The 19,530-nt window shown below is 40.8% G+C and overlaps 1 long non-coding RNA gene across 3 annotated transcripts in view; it reads left to right on the top strand.

Annotated features, from left to right (window-relative positions):
* The window catches only part of LOC143693354 (uncharacterized), a 67,497-nt gene that overhangs the window by 17,809 nt on the left and 30,158 nt on the right, over positions 1 to 19,530 (top strand). For 2 of the 3 annotated variants that reach the window (XR_013180936.1, XR_013180934.1), the window contains exon 2: positions 5,696 to 5,830. This is a non-coding gene — a long non-coding RNA (uncharacterized LOC143693354). Of the gene's footprint in view, positions 1 to 5,695; positions 13,439 to 19,530 lie in introns of those variants that run through there. The other variant, XR_013180935.1, reaches the window with a different exon arrangement.

Genomic DNA, 19,530 nt, shown 5'->3' with positions numbered 1-19,530 from the left:
CAAAAGGTTTTATTTCCTACCCTTATGCTTCTTAACTTGGAGTCTTCAGCTCCTCTTATACAAACTGAAAATGAAAAAAAGGATTTGAGGATCATGTCTTAAATGATTTGGAATTTTACTCTCATAAATCCTTATCTGTTAGAGGACTGAAATTTTCCTTTTCCTAAGAAAGCAAACAAACCTCATTTCTCTTTAGAAGTCCAAATATCCCAGAAAGCTAATTGCAAAATAATACTGACTGTACAGACACCTGTGCAAAGTGCTTCTGGCTGTCAGCTAACTCAAAAATTCAGATAACCAACACCATTAAAATTAATAGGAAAACTTGCTTTCTGAGAAAGTAAAGTTTGTAGGACCCAATCCACTGCAGAGTTTCTTTGTTCCTAGAGACATTTTGTTCTTCACTAAGTAAAAAAAGTCATCATATTTCAAGGTGAAATTTTGCAGGCCATTGATCTAGAATGTGAGCTAGTTCCTTTGGGTATTTTGAAAAATCAGAAACAGCATATTTATTTAATTTAGAAAAATTACTTCCGTCCAAGGCTGTTTCTCAAGAAATATTCATGACAGCCAAACTTGCAAACTTGCTACACATACGTGCCAGGCATAGCATAAAGAAAAATAGCTCAATACTTTGTGAAATCTCGCTGAAAAAGAATTGCATATTGGATTGTAACAGATCTTAAAAGAGCTTCCAATGTCCTGGAAAAATAATCATAGTTTTAAAGGGCTAGTAAATCTTCATATGGTAGTTAGCAAATGTTTCAATAAACTGTTAAGATTCCTTCTAATGATTTTCATACTTAGTCACTGAATGATTAACCATGTTGCTTTTCCTAAAGTTTACATAAAATAATAAGAAATAGACTTTCCAAAATAGTAAGGCCTTGTGATTCTTATGCCAATAGGAAAAGCCAAGGGCATTAAAAATTAAAGATGACATCTCAAATCTGGATTTTGACCCTAGCTACGTAATTTTCATGCTTCTGGAATGTCTTGGTCCCCTGAGCAAAATGGACAAGACCATTCTCCAAAAGCTGAGGGTAAACCTGACCTAAATTCTTTCAGACTACAAATTTAGGGAGCAGAAACTAAAGTTGGCTTAGTTATTGAATTTGTTTGTGTTGTTACATAAGGCATGGTACACTTTGCAGAAATAACTGCTGAAATAATTAAGTGAATTGTGAGCAAAGTGTAGTCTAAAAGAAAGAGTGTTTGGCTGTGTTACCTGGTTTAAAGGAGCTTAAAATTTCTCTTCCATGCTTTTATTATTTTCTCCTTTATGTTTTCTAAGTATATAACAAACTTAAAATTTGATAAATGTTGGGTTTTTTATCTAAAAAAGTAAATCTTTTGTAATAAAAACCTCTGAATGTTGGTGTGTGTGTGTGAGGGGTTGTGTGTTGTATTTGTTTTGCGGGTTTTTTGTCCTGAAAAACATAAAGATAGAACATGCAGAAAATACTCAGATGGAAACCAAATTTTGCTACCAGTCAGAAAGCTCACTTCTACTTCCCTGGAAACAGAAGATTAAAGGTTCATTTTGCCCTGAACCAGGCATCCTGTACCAAATGTCAAAGAGCAAACAAATAGCAATTCTTCACTAGAATACTGTCTAGTAGTCATGGTGCAGAGACTTTCTCTGTCGGGGTTGGTGTCTTTGTAGTAGCACACACAGGATTCATCCCCCAAACCTTTATTGTCATCTTGTTTGAAGAACATCCTCAGCATAAACACACGTGCAAGAGCTTCCTTTTGCTCATTCCCAGCCTGACATCTGCTAGATGTTCTTGTCCTGTGTGAAAGTGAGAAGGTTTTATTCACCTTCCCACCTCTGTCATTCAGCATTTCAATTCAAAACTCTGAGGTCTTCTTGGTGTAGACCAGAACAGAATAATTTCTGGACAGTTCAATAAAGCTAAAATTAAATGTTATATTTACATTTAAGTGCCAAACTTTGAATGAGATTCTTGTGAAACAATTCCATTTTGTAAAATCAGGGAAATCTTTTTTGACAAAAAAACCTGTCTTCTGGAAAATATTCAAGCTTCTCTGAGTGTTATGCTACATTTTTGGCTAAAGAACCTCAGTAAGGGTTCTTTATTTTTATTTTAATACAAGGTGTCAAAATTAATTATCAGAAATTTCACTGACATAAAGGAAAATATTTGGGCCAGGGCACTCATTGTTATAAAGACTATTACCAGAATTTTCATGCTGCAGCCATAACCACATATTCATATAGACTAACTAAATAAAATACAGATTTCAAGCAAGCAAGGGTAGAATTTTTGGCTAATACACACAAGGCAATATCTTTCGTGAAGTTTGACTTTTATCAGTTCATGTTGTTCAGCTTTGACTACAGATATTTTGGAGTCTTAACAATCTGCTCATTTAAAGAAGTTGACTCAGAAATGAGGGAGGCCAGAGGCCTGCCAGAGATTATGCCATCCCTCTTACAGAGCAGTCTCAAGAAAGAAATGGCAAAAAGGCAATTCTGTGTTTGGTGTCTGTATCATGCCCAAGCCCCAGTTCAGCTGCCTAGCTCCTGCAGAAGACTCTGTTGCTCAGACATATTTTCCCCTTTATAAATCCACGCTGATTTCTCCCAGTCACCGATTTGTCCTTAATATGTTTGGAAATGTTTTGTTCTATCACTTTCCTAATGATTGTGTGGAGGCTGAGTGGCTTTTAGTTCCCTGGATCCTCCTTCATGTCATTCTGGAAGATAAGAGTGAAATTTGCTTTTCTCCAGTCCTAAGGAGTCTCTTGAGACACCCACGACTTTTTCAAGACCACCAGGAGCGGCCTCACAATAGCAACCACAGTTCCCCCTCATGGTGTAGGTTGCCAGCTCCATGGGCATGGGTACATTTGGTTTGTTTAAATATTCCCTAACCTGGTCCTTTTCCACTAAGGGAAGTTCTGCCTTGTTCCCACCTTTTCCACCAGTTTCAGGAAATTGAAATTGAGACTGGGATTCCTGAAGGTATATCTTATCAGTAAAGACAAGGAGGAGAGATTGAAGTACCTTGGCCTTTTTCCAGGCCCTTTGTCACCAGGTCTCCTGCCCTACTCTGCAGGGGGCCCACATTTTCCCTGGTCTTCCTTTTGCTTTTGCTGCTGTGAAGCTTTTCCTCATCACCTTTCAGGTAGGCTCTGGCTTTCCCAACCACGGTGCTGCATGCTTAGGCAGTATCACTGTGGTCCTCCTAGGTCATCTCTCTCTGCTTCTACTTCTTTAACTGAAGTTTAAAATGTTGAGCTTTTTAAAAAAGATAGCAGAAAACATTCCAGAGAGGGAAGAATAAGCCTGAAAAACTTATGGTAACTCACATTGCTGGAGAGGCACATGAACCACATTTCCTGAGTGTTGATGGCTCCTGTCTTGTACCATGTTGTCCAGCTGAGGAGTGACAAAGATATAAAAAACCAAAGCCTGATTTTAGCTCAGAAACATCATTCAAAGATGTCTCTGTATGCAGGCTTGGATACTGCAAAGGCTCCAAGGCTTCACTAAAACAATGGCCTGAGCTGAAATAATACATATGTGATATGTCAAACACAAGATCATGAAACCTTATGATCTTTTAGAGGGATATGGGCTGGGAAATGTGGAATATTCCTGAAAGGATTGGCATTAAAAGTGACACCCATTATTGTGAATTTTGCTCATGAATATGGCAAGAATTTATCATAACACGCATTGTTAGGCATGTAAGCTATTTAGCAGGAAAATTGAACTTTTTGTTTTTCTTCTTGGAAGAAGGAAATTCCACAAGGGAATACTGAATATTGGGTTGTTCTCCTTCAAGATGCTGGATAAAGAAAGGATATAAAGAGGATAAATTGAGAAATTTTTTTCCACTCTTTTTTTTTTAATAAATCCTTGTTTCAGTGGACTCCAACTTAATTATTTTTCAGAAATATTCAAGAGGGAGGCACAGTGTGTTTAACTGTCTAAAATAGTTGATGATTTCTTGAAGCACAAACCTTGGAGGGTGTAGACCCTGCTTAAGTCTCTCTCTCAAGGTTTGGGGCCCGGGGCTTGAGCCAGGTGTCTGAACCCCTGGCTAAGGAGCTGCACCAAGATGTGCTTCTACAGGAGTTCTCCTCTTTCTCTTTGGAGGAAAGCTTGGTCTGGAGCTTCTGAACAGAAGTTTTTCAGGAAAGATCTAGTTGTAGCAAAGATTTTCTTGCTTCAGGAAATAGTAATTTTCCAATTTAAAACATGTGCTGTGGACTAAGTTTCCTGCCTTGCTCCAAGGCTGGGTGTCTTCAGAGTCTGGAGATGTTCAGGAAGGTGGAAAGTGCTTCACACAAGGGGCAGAGTGCTCATCATCTCACGTGACTACACAGCAAACACAGGAGATGCAACAACAGGAATGAGCCTATGCCAGGGCTGTTTTATAGTCATCCAGAACTGACCACAGCTTGTTGCTTAATGCAGCAGTTCGGTTTGGGGAAGACTGTGGGTCTCTTTAGGTTGTTGTCCTGTCCTGAAGGCAGCAGCATTTTCCAGCTCAGGAGAGATTGATAAGAGACTGAGCGAGCCAAGCTCTGATCCCACAAAGAGGACTTTCTGAATTTGCCATCTTTTCAGAACAGCGAGAAGTTTTATTTTTTAATGTTATCCATTTTCTCGGCTTGTGAATACTTTGTTTCTTAAATAAACAGTTTTTTTCCACTTTTCTCCAGGGAAATCTTGTTCCCAAACCAGCTGGGGGAGGGGCCACTTGAATCTGCTTTCTAGAGGGACCCCTTTGGAAGTTTCCTCCCAAATTTGCCCTAAACCAGGTCAGAAGGCTTGGGGAAACTAAGGATGGGAATATGGGAGTCTGGTGAAACTTCTCCAGAAAAATAGTTGTCTATCCAAAGGATTAAGTGAAAGTTGGCTTTTCTATAAAAGCCCAGGTCTGGACATGTGCATGCTGATGGAATAGCAAATTCCTGTTTTGCAATTATAGCCAGAAAGAGAAATGTTTTCCATTTGCTGCCTCTCCTCCCACTTGCCCAGTGTTGGATAAGGGTGTTATTCAGTTCAGCCAGAGAGATGGAGGGTTGGGGGATAACTGGAGTTTCAGGGACAAAGAGACAGGAGTATGAGGAGAAAAGGGGAAAGAGAGGAAGGAGGAGGTAAGAGTCCTGGCACAAATATATATATATGCATTCAAACTGTTGCAAAACTAGATCTTGTGAGAATATAAACCTTGTGCGATGGAAATGCAGGTTCTGGTATGATTATTTCTCCTGCCTGTGAAGCTAGGAGGTCAAAACAGGGAAAGATAATTCTAAGCAGCAGATGTGGAGGCTGGCCAGGCACTGGTACACCCACACACACTGGGTAGGAGGCCTGGGCCTGTGGTAGAATCAGAACCCTGGCCAACTTTCCTTTTTTTTCCCTTCTCACAAGAAAAAGCATGAGGTTAAGCTGACCAGAGAAAGCAAAGCTACCACAGCCTTTGTGGCCAGTAAAGCCAAGTACAGACTGTCATTGTCAGGCTGTGTAACACAGTCCACTTTTGTTGTTTACTTGCAGCAGTGGGTGAAAGGAACTGCTCTAAGTTATGTTTGGTGATGAGGAGCCAGGAGAAGGGTTGTCGTGGGAGGAGGCTCTGCTGTCTTCCTGAACTTTCACTTTTGATTTTCAGCTGAGCTGGAAACATGATTCAATTTTGTTATTTTCTTTCAGTGCCTGGACCCGAGGCGAGATCCTCAGCTGGGATAAATCAGCTCCACTTCCCTGTGGCCAAGGGAGCTAGGAAGATGCACAGTGGTTCTGGATACAACCTGCCTTGTTTAGAGACTGGACCTCTTCTTTTCCCTGGTAAAATTGAGACCACCATTTTTATGTATTCAATCATGAAGTATGGGAACATTTTTCAAAAGCACAACTTCCCAATGACCCAGAGTGCCTTTAAATAAAAAAGTGCTATTGGGCCTCGGCAGTGTGAAAGGAGCAGTTGAAATCCCTGTCTTGCCCAGCTGTTAAACCTGTGTTTGATTTCTGAAAAACCTATAGAGAAAAAGGGTTAAAGGAGACCATACAAGAAGTAGAAGAAATAAATTGAATGCACATGTGCAATCATTATTCATACTAACGTTCCTTGTATTACTTCATAACACAGCTGTATACACAAAAAAACCAGTCCAGTTTGGTTTCTTCCTATTTGAATCTTATTAATTTCTGTTTAATGAAACACAAATGTTTGTGCTCTTCATTTTGACGAATGCAGCCTCGTGGTGTATTTGTTAGGCATTAGCTAGCACGGTTGTGACCATCTAATACAAATGTCTCTGGGCCTTTCATGCCTCCTGACAGGACATCTTTTGAGCATGACAGTTGCCATGGGGATGGGTGCAATGCCTATTTGGAAGGAAAATTGGGAGCAATGCTCATTACGTCAAAAATTACATTGGATAGGGAGGGAAGGAGAATGTTTGCTTCTTGTGCTGACACTTAGCTGCTTGTTTTACCCGCCACCCACACACTTCCATCAAACAATATCTCTTTCAAATGCAGAAGTCAAAGTTTGCATCTCCTATCGTTCCAGCTGGAACAGGCAAGGGCTGTGTGAAATGAATATCATCGTGCTCATGGCCGGGGCACCGCCTGGCTGGCTCTATCTGTCACTTCCTAACACAGCAACACTGAGCCCTCTCAGCTTTCCCCTCCTCCCACCCTCGGCCAAATGCTTTTCAGAGCTCCCTGGGGCATGGCGGGGACACCAAGGTGGCGTGGGGAGGGGGCAGCTGGGGAAGTGTAACCAGTTTACTCAAAAACATCGGATTTATTGTGGGTTTACTCTGGTGAGAGAAGGATCAGCGTCTGTGTGTATCATAATTTCCAGAGATAAGGAAGGTGGCAATAAAAAATGCAAAGATCATCGTAATTGTATCCTCCCCATCCCCCCAGGACACCGTGAGAAGTCAAGGGAAAATACCCCTTTTTGTACAAAGGGTCCAGAGCTTGCTCTTTCCATGTATTCCTTAAGTCTGCACATTTCTTTCATTAGAAGTTAGCCATTGTTATATTTTTCACGGACTTGTTCTGTTGACTTAGACTTTCAAAAAACCCCTAAACCCACACTGAGAAAACCCCCAAACCCCGCAAAAACTGGATACCAGCCAAACAATTGGGAGAGAAGGGAGAGATGAGGCAGACTCACCATGAGGCCCAGGTTTGAACAGGAGGTGTTTTCAAAGTGCTCAAATGTCTGACTTTGGGTGCTGGTGTAATATAAAAAAATCATCTTGGTGAAATACAGGATTCAGTGCAGCAACACCTTGCTGATACCTGTGGTGTGAATTGTCAGGATGGGAGGGATGCTTAGTCCCTGAAATACCTGCATCTTGAAGGATTTGCCTTAAGCTCCTGCTTTGCTTTCTGTGTTTTACAGGGGCCAGGTGTTCATGGCAGCACCCAGGGGCTTGCATTTCTCCTGCCCTCAGGATCATACAGGCAATCCAGAACCTATTTAGTCCATGCTCTAGACTTCTTAGAATTACAACTTCCCTGGCATCTGGGCAAATACAAATTATCTGCCATATGGAGCAGGGACAGGATGGTGGAGTTGGAGTTAGCCTCTACTTTGTAGATTCAGTGTGTGTGTATGTGTGAGTGTGTGTGTGTATGTATGTGTGAGTGTGCGTGTGTGTGTGTGTGTGAGACCTTGGGGTTATTTCATGCTGTCAGAGCACTTCTCCATTCTCTTCACCATAAGATTGCAAACATAACACGTGATGCAGAGAAAGAGGCAGCTTTGACACACTTGCAAGTTTCCTGGCCATCACCAGTCTGTGGGAATTCTTGCTGGGTACTCCAAACCAGAGAGGCTCCTTGACCAGCTCCCTAACTGAAGGCAGCAATTAATTTCTAAGGTTCTATTTACATTAAAAAAAGTCCCAAACTACCAAGCCTCAACCCTCCCCTCCTAGAAATGAATGCCATTATGTGCAGCTGTAACAATTCTCTCTTCCACCCCCTCCCTGCTCAGTTGTGCATTGACAGCTGTCTTTACACTTGAACTTTCTCTACTCCTGCACAGCCTGCTACCACTTAAACTGCTTGACTAATATCACATCACCTTGTAATTGCAGCAGCAGCAGCAGATGTTATCTTGTCTGGGGAGAGAGGTTTCCAGGTCTGAATGCCAGAGCTGCAGTGGGATCTCACGCATTTCCCATGGAGTCACAACCCCCGGGAGTCCTAAAGGTGATTTTGCATAGGGGTGACAGTGAGAGTCCCAGGTAGTGCCTGGACCTTGGTAGTCTCCTCTCTCCCCTCTGTATTTTTTTTGTGGCATTCACTAAAGCCAGGAGGCCATGTCTGGAAGGAGCAGGAGGTTGCCTCTCTCACATCATGCCCACCATTTGATGACCACTTGTGGAAGGCTCATTTAGCCCCATTGGAGGACTCTTCCTGTTCATTAGGGTGACACGTGTGAAAGTCCAGCTTCTCTTAGCTTTCCTGCACAGCCAGCTGCTGGCCTCTAGATTAATAAATGACAATTTTTTCTAGAATATTATTTTGTCTAAATACTGATGTGTTTTACATGGGTTCATTGTCTGCTACATCAAAATCTGGAATCAATTCCATATTTATTCTCATAAAAATTATATAAATGCATATTTTCTCTCTAAAACAGTTTTCGTCTCAGTAGACACAGCTAAAAAGAATTTAAACACATGAAAACTAGCATTGCAGCACATTTCAGAGTTAACCTGTGGTATCTGTTTGCCTATGGCAAACATGAAGCAATTGAATTAATTTAGCCATCCCTGCCTAGTCATATCCTCCATCACCATATTTATCTGGCCATCTGATCAATTTGTTTTGTTCAAACTTTAGGCTCAGTTCTTTCTGCAGATTTATGCATGCAATGACATGCACAAGTCTCTTAGGTTTAGTGGGAACTATGTCTCTGAAGGAAGAGCTCTAGATCAAAAGTTTATATGTTTTCACAAACTTGCATGAAAACTACTCTGCAGAAGAGTAGTCTATAATAGACCAGTGTGAATTTATTCTCAGTCTTGCTTTTTTACTGTCTGAAGGTATAATTTTCATAAAAATTTAAACTTAGTTGTAAAAACCTAGATTTTTATAATATCTAAGTTACCAGTTTATCACTTTTACAATGAAAATAATATTTTCAGAGCTTCTAGAACTTCTTTATTCAGTTTTAAAGGGACTTTAATTTTTAATTTTTTTTATTTTTATGCAATGTTCTGGCATTTATGCCAGTGTCAAAATTAAAGCAGGAGACACTTTGAAATAAAAAAGAAAATAAAAAGTTAAACTTGCTAAATGACACTTACCTCTCTTTCCTCTGTGCTTTTTAAATGTAATTTAAATAAGAGTACATTAGAGAAGTAGTTGTCATTAATTACATATTGTATAATACTGTGAAAAAGTAGAATAAAAGTTAAAACCACATTACATTAACAAAAAGAAAATAAATTTTAAAAAATTCTGAAATGAACTTTTTAAAATCATTAGATATTTCCAGTTTCCACTACACTGAAGTTTTCATCTGTATATAGTAATGTTCTAAGTCTCTGACAATCTCAATAGATGTTAAGAATCTCGGAGCAGGAAAATGTCTTTTCAAAAGACTACTATTGCAATTAATTCTGCTCTCTTACAGTGACTTTATTATGCAAGGAACAAACACTGGCCTAAGTGTTTACTAGGATGAAACTCCCTGTTTCCAAACACTTGAAGTAACTGCTTTTTGTTCTATGGCAACCAGGTTTTGAAATTAAGAAGTTTCATTCTTCTCTGGTACAAACCTCCCACACACTTTGCTTTCTCCTGCTTGCAGTGGCTCACAGAGCTGCACTTTGCAGGCAGGGACCCAAAATCAGCCCTGGTGCAAACAGCCCCTGACTCCCAGGCTGGCCTACAGCTGTCTTTGGACTTGTGTCTGCTTTTCTGCTCAGGGTTCAGCCTTCCATGGAGCTGCACTGCTTAGGAGTCATTTGATTTAACAGAGGGGATGAGTGAACAACTCCCTTGGCCTTCATTGGAAAATGAAAACTATGTCTCTGGCAAAAAAGTCTTCTTAGACTTTACACAGTCTTTAATGGTGCTGTGCCATGAGGTGCTCACTGAAGCATCCTGTCTCCTGGGCTGTACTGTATTTTACACATTCTGAAGGTGTTCCGAGTGCAGCATTTCCCTTGGCACTCTGAGCACAAGGATATCTCCACAGCCTCACCATGATACTCTGAGGACAAATTGCTCCCATCTATTGAAAACAGCACTATTTCTACCATTAGAATGAAAAAAAATATTTGTAGGATGTTGGATATCCTTTTTTTTTCAGTCAGTCAGGGAATTCTTCCCTTTTTGAACTTGCTTAGCAATACTATAATTGTTCAGAGAAACAGCTTCCCTTGAGCCAACAGTATCAAGAAAGCAGACAGGCTTAGTTTGTTCCAGTCACCTCTATCTTTCTTTCCAAACTCAGTGAGCAGTCCTTGTGGCCAGGCAGAGGGATGGAAAATCCTACTCTGAGTCTTGATCTCTCAAGAAGAAAACAATAATTTAGGGAAAGGTAGGAGAGATTCAGATCCAAGAAATACTAGAAGATAAGAAATGTTTGCTTTTTCAGAGTTTTCTGGTCTTGCTGAAGGCAGCAGTTCCATAAAAACTAATCAGCTGAAAGGCTTGCTAAGTAAGTGCAGGGGTTACATTTAGATATCCTCTCCTTGCTGGTGTAGGAATAGCCAGGATTACAAAGAACATGAATGTCTGGTACAGCTCAAATGGATTTGTGCCAGAACTCCTACAATGTGCTCCTGCTGTCATGCTTGTCATGCTCATTTCAAATAAAATCACTTGCTGGTGATTAACATACACACACGCACACACACAAAAACCCCCCAAAAACACCAAAAAAACCAACCAACCAAACAAACAAAAAAACCCAGTTATAGTTTGGTATATTTTCTAGGTCTGCATCACTGGTACATGTAAAAGACCATTTTTTTTGCTGGGAAGATTGCTATCAGAGACTGATAGCTAGGGTTGCATCCAGACAACACAGCACAGGTAGTCCAGCTAACCACAAGACACCATTATCCAGACATCCTTGAGGAAAGAACTAGGAGAAGATGTGTCTGGAGATAATACATCTGTGAAGTTTCCATTTCCTGAGTCAAATGACTGAATCATTTAAGCAGGATGATGCCCTCAACATGTCCTTGGAATAGCCTCTCCCTGGACTGGTGACTTTCCCTTCTCTTTCTGCAGTTCTCTCTTCCAACACCAGCATTATTAAGTGTAATTATTTTCCTTTTCCCTAACTGAAGCCTAGATTAATGCAGCTTTGTGTATTCTGCTACTTCAGCCTGTGTTCTGGCCCATATGCCACTTATACCAAAGTTGTCATTCTCAGTTAAAGCTGTTCAATCCCTTTATGCATTTCAAGCCTGAGGCCGGTGTCCCTGTTTCCCACTACTGAGGTAATTCAGTGTAAATCAGTCCCTCTGTCCCTTCTAGGAAATGGAAGTTCAAAATCAAATGAGAATAACTATGTTGCCATATTTCTTATAATTCCCTTTTTTCCTATTGCACTATCCAGGTCCTTGCTTTTTTAAACTGTTCTCTTCTCTCCCCCTCCTCCTTCCCATGTGTCCTTCATGAATCCAAAGCCCTCTTGCCCAAGGTGAGGTTCCCATGCATTTTCTTACAGTCATATGGGAATTCATTTTGGTCCTCTTTGACTAATTCAGGCCCTAAATGCTGAAACCACTCACAACAGCAAAAAACAATTCCTGCTTTGTGTTTCTTGGGGCTACATCCTGGGCTTTGCAACCCCAATAATCCAGCAAACCTCACATTGTATCTTCACAGGGTTCCACATGGCTCATACTTCTTAACAAGGACCATCTGTGTTGCCTCACTCAACATACACACCCGTCCTAGGTTTTCTTCCATCCTCTCTGTTGTGACTGAATGTCTCAGGAATTCTCCACAAATAAAATGGCATGGAATTTCTATCTTTCTGACAAAGAGGGAAGAAAAGAAATCAATTTGTACACAATTTCTCCTCCAAAAAGTGATGCTATGTTTAGTGAAAACAGTAAGGACAAAAAGCAGGTTTTATTCCCAACCTTAGGAATAAAACTTCATCCAACCACAGGATGAATTCCCTTTGCATTTGTTCTAGTCAGGGACATACATCATTCTTGTGCTTATCACTGATTTTGCATCTCTGCTAGTGCTCCTCAATCCACATGGCCCAAAAACCCCCAGCAAAGATACAGATCCTAGCAGGAGCCTCAAGTTTGATTCCCTCCATGTTCTAAAATAAGCAAGTACTTTGCATGGGAAAACATTTCTATATCAAGATCTTATTTCTTCATTCTCTGAAGAGGAGTGTTCTATAGTTACTGAAGAAGCTTGTGCCATATGGTCCCACCTACATGCTCTTCCTTCCTGTTTTCACAGTATATTTTGCGCTATTTAGCCACTTTTTTGTTTTGCTGTTGATGTACCCACAGTGATCCAGCAACAACGCGTTTCTTGTCGTTCAACTGTAGAATTGTGACAACAACCATTCTGTGTGCCTGTATGTGATTGAGTCTAATAGAGGGATGGTCATTTTTCCATAAACTGCTCCTTCTAGTTACATCCTCTCTCTGATCTCCCATTATTACTAGTGGTAACAGTGTTCTTGTAACAACAGCCAGAGGCTTTGGCCTCTAGCTACAAGAAGCACTGAATGACATTTTTTTCCTTTTCTTTTTCACAATCTATTAAGGTCACAGCAAGATCTGCTTTACTTTCTCATCTGGTTTCCCCTTTATTAAATGCAAATATGTTTTTATGTTGCTAAGTGGGAATGTTGTTAAGTAGAAAAGACAAGTCTGCAAAATTAAAAGAGTGCCAAATGCCCTGTGCTGAATTAATTTGCCTGTCCCTGCCCCCATCTGCTAGTGCCCACAATAGCTCAATGCTTTTTTCTATCATAGTCAGAGAAGGCAGAAACTAAAAAACAGCACAAAGCAATGACAGGAAAATTGAATTTAAAAAATCACAAATGGGAAAAAATAATAGAAGTCATTATCAACAGCTAGACAAGAAACTCAGTGAGCTACAACTCTGTTATCCAACTGAGGGTCATGTCCTGAAATGTCTATGGAACATCCTGAAAATTTCCTGAGCTATTAGAAACTTAAACTCTTTAGTCTTCAGTCCTTATTAAAGAAAAGATTAATCATGGCAGAATGTTTTATAATACCTGCTGTGTGAGGATCACTCCACAATTTATAAGGTCCAATGTTATGGCTTCTCTGAAACAAACATTATTTTCCTATTGTATGGAAAAATGCATTTAGATGTGCAGAAATTCAGGCGATTCTAAAATAATTTTCATACTGTAAGTTATACAATAATTATAAATGGAAATAAATTTAATTAAAAGGATATAAAAGATTTTCTACAGTTTCCCATATTAGTCCTCAATTTCTCTTAATTTCTGTTCTTTTTTTTAAAATGTGTTATGGATACAAATTAAAAAATATGTAAAAAGTTACACAGAATCTGTGAATCTGTCACTCCACGGCATATATATTCACCATCTTTGAATACACATTAAGGAGGTTGACTGTGAATTTATCTCTTTTTTGTTTCATTATCTTGGGAAATCACCTACTGTTTTTGGTTTAGAGGAAAAAAAACTTCATCACCAAAAAAAACTTAATTCCTTTTTCTTTTTAAGAGATAAAGTCTTTAAGATTTATACATCAATAAGATAAGATATAGAGATATAGACAATCATCATCAGACTTTTGCAAGACTGTTTCCAAAGTGAAACACATTGCTTTTACTGGCATGACTATGATTAAATAATTAAACAAAACTTGGTCAGAAGAGTAACAGAGGATTCCTTGGCCCTGTTTGGTGGTTTGCTTTTTTTAATATGGGCAAAAATGAGGTTAAACTGGGCCACTTAAAGTATGGTTTTAGTCCTGAGAATACTTGTGAGAAAATCCAACTTTTTACATCTGAGCAGCCTCCATCAAGTCTAGAGGAAATATTCCCATGTGTAAAATTTACTCAGATTTGTAGCACCAGGACTTAAATTAGGAAACAGTGCTGCAAGCCTGCTTGGGGCGAAAAAATAGAACAGCTGCACCTAATATGTGTCATTATTATTACTGGTTTAATCTGTCCCCTGTGTAAATAAAATTATGCTAAAATGACATTTGCCTAAACTGAACTTGAGAAACAATTAACAAACGTAGTTCCAAAGCATAACAGAATCCTCTGCCACTGGTGACACACATTGCTGTGTGCAGGGACATGTGGAGATGTGCAGAGCCAGGGGCAGGGGTGTCCACCTGATGTCTCCTCCTTCATCCCTGGCTATGCTGTGGGGCAGGCTCCTGAACAAGGATGGGCTTTTTTGGTGGTGGACTCCTTCTCCCTGTATGTTCTCTCAAAGCCCAGGAGTCTGGCACTGAGTACATGTGGCTCCTTTTAGGCATCTTCCTCCCTAAGCACACAGGATTTAAGGATATTTCCAGGAGATCTGTGTGGATCAGTGGTCACTCAGATCATGGTCCACATGGAGCTGAAGGGAATGAGGGAAAATTACAGACTATACAGGCTGAATGCAGGAAAAGACAGGCTGTAAAATGAGACATTGAGAGATATGCCCCAGGAGGCTGCTGAATGAGTGAAGCCTACTCAAGGGCTGCTTTGACTTGTGCTCAGTCCAGCAGAGGTTTTATATGGCACTTACCACAGCAGCTGCAGCAACCCACTGCAATCCAGAGAGCACCTTGGAGATGCAGGGAACCAAAGGTACTCACAGGCTGAGGGTAGGGGCTCTCAAACCTCCTGAAAAAGGGAAGCTCTTAGCAAAATAATAAATGGGACATGTGAGCCTGTCAGCATATCCTGTACAGCATTACTTTGTTGTGACTTTTACACCATTTAGAAAGTTGCACGTGGAGAAAGCCTTCCTCTGTGCAGCTGGACCACCAGGATTACAGTCAAGTCTTGTTGGTGTACTCTGTGAGACTTCAATGGTGCTTGGCTTTTAGGAAAAAAAGAGAACATGGGTCCATGCCAAGTGGGAGATGCAGAAGGAGGAATTCAGAACTCAGAAAGGATCCCCAACAGCCGATTCTCCATTTTAAAGGAGGAAACATAAAGTATCAAAAGACACTATAATATTTTATTTTCATTGGTCTGATGCAACCAATCAGACACCTTTAAAAAGCAGAGATGAAAGTACAGCATGTTGCTTGTATTGAGAAATTGTCTCAGCAAGCCAGAAAGGAACAAATGCAAATTAATTCTGGAATAGTTAGGAGTGCTGTACTGGCACATGTGAGCCCCAGTTCTCCACCCCAGCACTGTCCAGTGCAGTGTTGTACGCTGGGTGCTTCTCTGTCCAGAGCTCTGCATGACCATATGGGGCATCAGGGTCTTCCGGTGGTGTCAGCTGTAAGAGGTAGGCATCATTTCCAGCCTTACTTTTCTTGGACTTTGCACAGGTGTGAGTTGGGGAATGGGGAATGTTCTGAGGGGTTATAAGAAGGAAATCATCCTGGGTGTTTCTGACTAAACTGAGCGGTGTGCTGCCCTCAGCTGCAGCGGTGTTGACAATCCAGATAGCCCCATCTCATCCCGTGTTCTCCAAAATACTTGTGAAAATATTCAAGTGAAGGACACAAGATGGCACTGGCCATCTGGAGAGCTCTGGATTTCACCCAGAACTTTGGCTTGGACAGCTCTGGTGTTATAAGGATATCTGGATGGTGGTGTGCCATGGTGCAATGTCTACATTCATGATGTAAAAACATCCGCATGAGAGTGCTGGTGATGAGCACGTCCAGTGCAGTGTCTGGGATGGTCTGCCAAGATTAGATTCATCTTTTCTGGCATTTCTGCTGCTGGGCTTGTCTGGAAGCACAGCAGCTTTGCTGTACAGGTGGTGTCAGAGCTGTAGAGAGCCTGGGCAAAGGGCTCAGACCCTTTGCTGGATGCCTCTCGGATAAATTGAACCAAACAGGGCTCTGATGTCTTGGGGTCTTGGACAACTGCTTGGAGTTCTAACCTATTAAGCCAGCTCTGTCTATAACTGTTTTATTCTCTGCACCCCAGGACTCTGAAAGACAAGCTCCCAAGACCTTGTTTTGGAGCAGCAGACCCTGTGATCAGATTCAGCCAGCTTTCTACAGCCTGCCAGTTCGTGTTATGCAGTTCAGTTATTTCACCAGCTACCTTGGTGGAAATGAGGGTCATTTCCCCCCTCATAGATTGGGGCTGCTGGGACATGGCTACCTTTCTAGACAAAGGAGGGCTGTAGCCATGATGGCAAAATTTTTAGGAAGTTTTCATGTAACTGTTATGTAAGCACGGGTTGATTATTCTTTCCAACTTGTTAAATTTATGCATGATATTCACTGCTGTCATCTCTATGGCACAGAGCTTTAAGGCTGTGATTTTGAATAGTGTTACACATTGTGCATTTGTTTTGTTTTCCAGAATGACTGGAATGACTTGGAGTGTGTTTTTATGCAGTTCTCATAGATGTAGATAGGTCTGTGTTGCTCTTCTACTCTAGCCAGTGTACTCTACCAGCATTTCAATGCCTGCTAGTCAATAACATTTATTACAGTAGAAGGGAAACTTGTGATGATCTTCATAAGTGCTGTGCCAGGTGAATGGCAAACACAAGAAGTCTTGACTAGATAGAGGATCTTCACACCTTTTGACAGATGCACTATATACACAGAAAATGTAGTGATATTTTTCCAGCCATGAGTCTCAGCCTCTGCATGAACATCAAAGGGAACATACCCGGAATATTCAGCTAGATGAAGAGTGTGAATTCATCACAGATTCCTCCTCAGCATCTGCCTAGACTTAAAATAAGCAGATCCAGAAAGATTACTGCATCAGAAGCGGGGAGAATCCTGCTGAAGGTGAACTGTCTCTTTCCTGAATACTGCCAAGAGGTGGCTAAGGCAACTCTACATGACTTCTATGATGTTTCTGCCTGGCCTTTCAGCTAGTCATAGACTGGGATGACCTTGAAAGGCTGATAACTCCCTCTCTGGTGACACTGGAAGGCATTGGCAGAAGGGTACTGACTTTTCCATAGCTGTTCCTGCTTTTTGTACAATTGATGGAGGTGAGCACTCAGCACTCAAATCTGGTGCCTGCAGGGCATTTGTTTATCACTCATGTGAAATCCATATGTAATTATCAGCTGTTACTAACTCTTAGTTATGGCATATGGACCAGTAAAACAAGCTATATTGTAAATAGCACATTTGTGATGCACAGCACTTTTTCAGTATAGGAGACAGTCAGGACCTGGCTTCAGGCTTAAAGTCAGAGCATGAACAGACCAAACTGAGCTGTGACTGTCAGAAAGGGAAGAATGTTAAAAGGACCAATCAAATTTTCCTACTCTAGAAAAGCACAGCATCTCACAAAACAGCTCAGGGAAAAGCCTCAAGGCCATACTGTACTCACCTGGCTTGCAAGAAAAGTCCCTGAGTAGTGCTGCCTGTCATTTATTCATATGGGTCTTGACATATTAATAATGCTATGTAACGGTGAAAGTCCACTATTCTGCATGGGGAAGACAGATGTGTAGAAGTTTTTATAGCTTTTTAACAAGTGCAGTGTGGAGAAGGAAATGTACTGCCCAGGAAGAGTGCTTCAACACAGCTGAGACCTGCGCACAACCTTGCTACATCCAGGTTTCAAAAAACTGTGGCTTCCTTTTCACCCCATTGTTATCCCTAGGGGTCCTTGCCTGCAGTTAAAGACCTGAGCCTTCTGTTTTCCGGTCAGAAAAAGGTTATTTTCCTCTGTCCTAGTTTCAGTCAAGGATGTGAGTGGCAGAGGGTGAAGCTGTGTGGCTGTGTCTAGGTTGTTATACTATACCACCCAAATCCTTGCTGGGGCAGAAGTAAGGGATTCTCACCCCTCCTTCCCATGCAGACACACAGGAGTGTTCAGTACCCCAAGGTGTTTGCAGTCAGATTGTGGAAGTCTAATGTGGCAGCAGCACAGCCTTCCCTTCCCTTCCCTTCCCTTCCCTTCCCTTCCCTTCCCTTCCCTTCCCTTCCCTTCCCTTCCCTTCCCTTCCCTTCCCTTCCCTTCCCTTCCCTTCCCTTCCCTTCCCTTCCCTTCCCTTCCCTTCCCTTCCCTTCCCTTCCCTTCCCTTCCCTTCCCTTCCCTTCCCTTCCCTTGGAGCTGTTTCTATTTTTATCCCTAAGGAGATATACCAAATGAAAGCAACTTTAATTTCTACTACAAGCTGAAAGCATCAGTTCCAGTAAGCAGTCCTCAGATGTCGGCCAATACAACACTAATGAAGAAATTACCAGCAGTGAAACCTGATATTGAGTTTTGACTGCCTCAAGAACTTGAAAATTGCCCCAAGTGAGACTGGATGAAAAAACAAGCAATTTTCTTTTGAAGCATGATTCAGGCTGCTTTTATGGAAAGTCAGAGTGTACTTTCCAGGTCCTGTGTTTACCTGCAATTTTTTTTCTCTTTAAATGCAAGCATCCCTGCAATGGCATGACCATATGAACCAAGGCATTATTAAAAGAAAAGAATCATTGCCATAAAAATTCAAAACCTGATCACATTGTGACCCCTATGAGAAAAGCAAGTTTTCTAAAAGGAAAAAACATCTGGGTCAGTAAGGCTTCTTTTTGCTGGGTTTCAGTATCACAAAGATAGGCATGCAGAACAATATATCAGCCCATCTGATAAAAACAAACAAGAAGCTATAAAAATATATATACATCTTTTCTTTTATTTTAAGTTTTCTCACAGCTCTAGATATCACCAATACCAGTAGTAGCAAAATTAAGCCCTTCTCCAGAGAAATAGCATTAGTGAATTAAACCTTTCTCCAGAGAAATAGCTTTAATGAATATCAATAAAAGGAAAATGGAAACAAAGAAGGTTAGTTAAAATTACTAGATTTTTTATTATTATGATATATTTACAAATCTTCTATATTTTGAAAGCAAAATATTTTTTATTTCTAGTGCTAAGAAATAAAGACATTTCAAATGGAAAATACCTGAGTTTTTTCACGTAAACATATAGAGGGCTTTGACCTTTGGAACTTCTGAGAAACAGTCCTGGTTTATAAATACAGTGAGTTGGAATAAGTAGCTGTGTAGTGAGTAATACCATTATCTCATCAAGAAAACTCCTCACGTAAAAAAAATTAAGGACATACAGAAGTGTTTATAGGGTCAGGATTTAAGAGGAAGTGATGAGTGCAATGGAAATCCCTAAACCAAAGTGAAAAGGGCCCAGATCTTTGATCCATGAATTACACAGCCCTTTGCATTCACTGACTAATAACTAGGCATCAGCCTTGTGTAACAACTATCTCAAGTATCTTCATAGTCCTTATTTTACAAGTGTTAAAGATCCAGTGGAGAAGGCAGTACTTGCTCTGGTTTATGACTGGCTCAGAGAAGCTGAGTGGCTGTGTCTGCTCCAGGGTAAGGAAAGGGCTT

This window comes from Agelaius phoeniceus, chromosome 2 (assembly GCF_051311805.1).
Source record: "Agelaius phoeniceus isolate bAgePho1 chromosome 2, bAgePho1.hap1, whole genome shotgun sequence".
Taxonomy (NCBI): domain Eukaryota; kingdom Metazoa; phylum Chordata; class Aves; order Passeriformes; family Icteridae; genus Agelaius; species Agelaius phoeniceus.
Note: the sequence above shows the minus strand (reverse complement) of the source record. Positions and strands in the feature narration are given on the sequence as shown.